Source organism: Erinaceus europaeus, chromosome 11 (assembly GCF_950295315.1).
Source record: "Erinaceus europaeus chromosome 11, mEriEur2.1, whole genome shotgun sequence".
Lineage (NCBI taxonomy): Eukaryota > Metazoa > Chordata > Mammalia > Eulipotyphla > Erinaceidae > Erinaceus > Erinaceus europaeus.
Window position 1 is genome coordinate 117,527,564 of NC_080172.1, and position 4,700 is coordinate 117,532,263.

The following is a 4,700-nucleotide window of genomic DNA, read 5'->3' on the forward strand; positions in this document are numbered from 1 at the left end:
GCTCGAACCTGAGTCCTTATGCACTGTAACCAGGTGTTCCACCGCCTGGCCTCACCTTAAATGGGGCTTCTGATGGCCTCTGGCTGATGTGCCAAGGTTCCCCCCTCCATGTTTGCCCATCCTTTGCTATAGGAAACCCCAAAACTCTCGGGCCCATGTCCTGACTCTGATGAGCCCCAACCTTCTCCAACCTGGGGGACCAACAGTCGCAGGTCCCCCCCGCCCCCCCCCCCCCGTCCCACTAGCCTTAGGAGGTAGCACAAACCTCGAGACTCAGTTTCCCTTCTGTGGACTTCCAGGAAGCAGGCCTTTCCCACCGAGGGAGTGGCTGGCACCTGCGGCAGGCGGTGAGGAGACAGGTGCTGAGCTCAGCTCGGGGCTGACTCACCTACTGCCTCTCCCAGGGCTCGGTGCTGGCGTCCCGGCTGCAGGAGCCCGGCCTCCCCGGGGCTCGCACGAGGCGGCCCTGGTGGCTCAGGATGGGGGACACGTGCCGGCTGCCCGCAAGGAGGCCTGAGCACAGCAGGGCTGGGGAGCCGGCCCCACCCCATCCACAGGCAGCCTCGGCCCTGGGCTTGCCGGCTGCGGCTTTGCCCTGCCCTGGGCATCCATGCTGGGTGGGCAACAGGGGGGGAAGCGCCACACAACACGGACCACCCCTTAGCGGGCTGGTCCTGGTGACAGGGTGGGGGTGGCCTGGCTTCTAGGGAGAGAAGGTGGCCACAGCCCCTCCACACGCCGGCCCCCGTGCCTGGCCTAGATTCCGGGCGCCCAGCTGCTAGCGGGGGTGAGCGCATCTCGCTCCTATGCAAAATGTGAGTTGCTGAAACAAAGGGATCTGCAGAGTTCATGATGACCCAACGATCCATCTCTTAATGTGATGACAGCGGTGGTGACCATTAAGAGGAGGGGAGGGGAGCGTAAGACTCTGGTGGCGGGCCTGGGGAGTCAGACACGGACAGGGCGGGTGCGGAGGAGGCAAACACTCCACTCACAGGATTTAAAAAAAAAAAAATTTTTTTTATGGCACCAAAGCTGGGGAGGGGGGAGGGAGGAGAGGAAGAAAGCTCTGGGGCCTGGTACGAAATGAAATTGTCGTGTGTGTCAGTGACTGTGCTGTTAGGTGTTAAGGGGGAGGCTTCAGGAGTGGTGAACAGGTCTGCAGGGGTCTCTCTGTCTCTCCCTCTTATCTCCTCATTGCCTCTCAATTTCTCTCTGTTTCTATCCAATAATAAGTAAATACAGATTAAGAAACCAAACAAATGGGAGTCGGGCGGTAGCGCAGCGGATTAAGCGCACGTGGCGCAAAGCACAAGGACCCGGCCTAAGGATCCCGGTTCAAGCCCCCAGCTCCCCACCTGCAGGGGAGTCGCTTCCCAGGCGGTGAAGCAGGTCTGCAGGTGTCTGTCTTTCTCTCCCCCTCTCTGTCTTCCCCTCCTCTCTCCATTTCTCTCTGTCCTGTCCAACAACAATGACATCAGTAACAATAACTAGAGACAAGTTCTGTGCACTGTGTGGTGCGTCTTCCCCAAGTTTGCAGCTGCTTCAGTGCTTTGAAAACCACTGGCATGAAAACACACAGATCCTCAAGAATTCCAAACACGAGGCTGAGTGCAGCCCTTAGTAACTCCTGACATAGTATGTGCTCATCTAATATCTGTACTTGTGCTGATGACTATTGAGTTTTCTGCAGGGGTTGGTCTTGTCTTTTTTTCTCCCTACCTCTCTTGCTTCCCTCCCCGCTCAAAGATGGCCTTCTCCAGGAAGTCCTCCATGAAGATGCCCTCTGTGGTCACTCAGCCTCTTCCAGATGTTGGCCTCCAGCTGTTTTAAAGTCACATTTGCTTATAGCCCGGGAGGTACAAGAGGGGCTAGGCCAAGGGTCCCCCGCCCCAGCCTCAAGACTCTCCTCGTGCTCAGCCTTTCAGGATTTCCTGATCTGGTGTCCACCCGCTTTCCCCAGAGCAGGGGTCTCCCTTACTACCCTTGCTCAACGTCGAGATCACTGCTGTCATTCTTGCCCCTGACACAGCAGGATGGCTTCCCTGCGTCATGCCTCCGCCTCTCGGACAGTGGCTTGACCCAAGAAGACCGTCTCTTCTTTCAGTTCCCAGGGAACAGGTTTTGAAACCACGGGGTGACACACAAGCTGGCCGGCCGGGCTGTCTCAGCAACTACTGACGCTCACTGGCGCGCTCACTCACGCCTCTGCTCCCAGGTACTTGCTGACAGAAGCCGTGTGGTCTTGCTCAGCACACGCGACGCGGGCACTGAGCTGGGTGTCACCTGTCTTCACCTACTCACGGCTGCTCCGCTTACATTCGCACCTTACAGACCTGGGGGCCAGGCGGCGGCGCGTCTGTTCAGCACACACGTGAACGTTTTCCAGAAGAGCAAACAGAGGCTGACCCCCCGCTTGGGGGTCTTCTACAGGACAGCTGTCAGGTGCTGGGGGCCACCTGGCGCCTTCTGAGCCCTCTCCCCAGCAAGGCACTGCGGTCAGGGCACCTTCATTTCCTGACAGCTAATCGCCACCGGGGTTATCACGGGGCTCGAGGCCTGGGTGAGCCCACCACTCCATGGCCACTTTCTCTCTTTCTTCCTGTCTCTCTCTCCCTCCCTTCATCTCTCTCTCTCTCTCTCTCTCTCCCTCTCTCTCTCTTCCCATAGGGCAGGGAGAAATTGAGAGGGTTGAGGGTGGCAGAGAGGGGGAGAGAGGCAGAGAGGAGCGGGCCAGTTGGTGGTGCGCCTGGCTAAGCGCTCACATTACAGTGCGTAACTCCCTGTAGGTGGGGAGTAGGGGCTCGAACCCTGATCCTTACGCTTAGTGCTATGTGTGGTTGATAATCTGGTGGACCATCTGCCCCCCGCCCCCCACTTTCATTTTTTAAAATAAAAAAAAAAGTTATTTTGCAAATCACTTTATTGGGGGAAAACAACAATTTACAAGACAGTTGTTTCTCGAATCCCATTTACTTAGTTTTGTTTTTAAAAATATTTATTTATCCCCCATCGGACCTTGCCCTCAATGTGGATCAACAACGGTAGAGAATGTTCCATTCTCCGAAGGGAGGTTGGACAACAGACTCTATGCTCCACCTGAGGAAGATGGGTCCCGAAATTGGGGCAGCTTGGAACGTTCCTACTCATGACCACAGAATGTGAGCTCAGATCTACAGGGATGCAGAGGTCACATAGGCGCCTAGGCTGAATATGGGCCCCAGATCACATCAAAGCAATGGGGCTTACAGTCAACAATATTTATACAGCTTTCCCATATTTGGGAGCTACTCTCTTCCCTGATCCAGCTTTCTGGTTGTTTTTCCAGCCATGACATCATCTCCCCAGACAATAACCTGGGTCCACCTGCATATCAGGTGTCAGGCTCAGGCAAAAAACTAATAAAGTCACGGGCCATTTGGAATCTACCTAAAATAGACCTACTAGCTATTTCCAAAATGGAGACCTCAACTCTCCATCTGCAATATTCCAGCCTTTAGGTTCATGATGAGTCAACAATTTGTTTGGCTTTATATGTTAACTCTTTTTTCATTCACCAGGTTCTAGATGCTACCATGATGCCAATGGGACTTCTCTGGGCAGACGACCCCACCAGTGTGTCCTGGAGCTCCGCTTCCCCAGAGCCCCGCCCCACTAGGGAAAGAGAGAGGCAGGCTGGGAGTATGGATCCACCTGCCAACACCCATGTTCAGTGGGGAAGCAATGACAGAAGCCAGACCTTCCACCTTCTGCATCCCACAGTGACCCTGGGTCCATGCTCCCAGAGGGATAAAGAATAGGAAAGCTGGGGAGGGGAGGGGATACGGAGTTCTGGGGGTGGGAATTGTACCCCTCTTATCCTATGCTCTTGTGTTTCTATTTCATACATAACAATTAGAATTTATTTATTTATTGGTGAGAGAGGAAAGCCAGAGCATCACTGGCACTTGGGGTGCCAGAGGTTAAACCTGGGACCTTGTGCTTGAATGTCCAGCACCTTATCCACTGACCCACCTCCGCTCCTCTTTCCCATCACGGAAAATATTTATTTGTTCCTAACAGGGAACAAGAAAGAACCAGAGTGTCACTCTGGCATGCCTGCCGCCGGGGCTCGTGCTAGACCATCCAGGGGCTTACCATTGAGCTGACTGACCTGCGCTCACCACTGTGCCCACCACTGAGCTGAGCACCTTCTTTCCATTGTCGTTTTGTTTGTTTGTTTGTTTCCAGTCGCTGGGGCTCCACTGCTCTTGGTGGCCATCCCTCCCCGTCCCCCCCCCCATTTTTCTATTTTATTCAATAGGACAGAGAGAACTTGAGAGGGGAGCTAGAGAGGGAGAGAGAAAGAGAGACAGCTGCAGATCTGTTTCACCTCTTGTGAAGTGTCCCCCCTGCAGATGCGGAGCAGGGCTCGAACCTGGGTCCTTGCACTTAGTACTATGTACACTTAACTGGGCGCACCTCTGCCCGGCCCCCTTAACTTCACTTTCCAGGGTGGCCTGAAACATATCCTTTTGTGAGGACAGAACTCTGGACAAGGAAGGCAGGGAGGGGTTGAGAGGAGGACTGGGGGTCTGGGTGTAGGGTGGGGGGAAGGCCTCAGTTGGGTGAGAGTGATCTGCAGACGCCTGTCATGGAGAGATGAGGAACTGTCCTGATGTGTCAACAGCTGTTCCGTAAGCCACTGGCCATCAATGAAA

At 54.8% G+C, this 4,700-nt stretch overlaps 1 long non-coding RNA gene across 1 annotated transcript; it reads left to right on the forward strand.

Moving 5' to 3' along the window:
• The first annotated feature begins 1,059 nt into the window (after positions 1-1,059).
• LOC132541174 (uncharacterized) lies at positions 1,060-3,744 on the forward strand. Its single transcript, XR_009552346.1, has 4 exons — positions 1,060-1,638; positions 2,108-2,218; positions 2,335-2,445; positions 3,561-3,744. It is a non-coding gene; the product is annotated as an uncharacterized LOC132541174 (long non-coding RNA).
• The last annotated feature ends 956 nt before the right edge of the window (positions 3,745-4,700 follow it).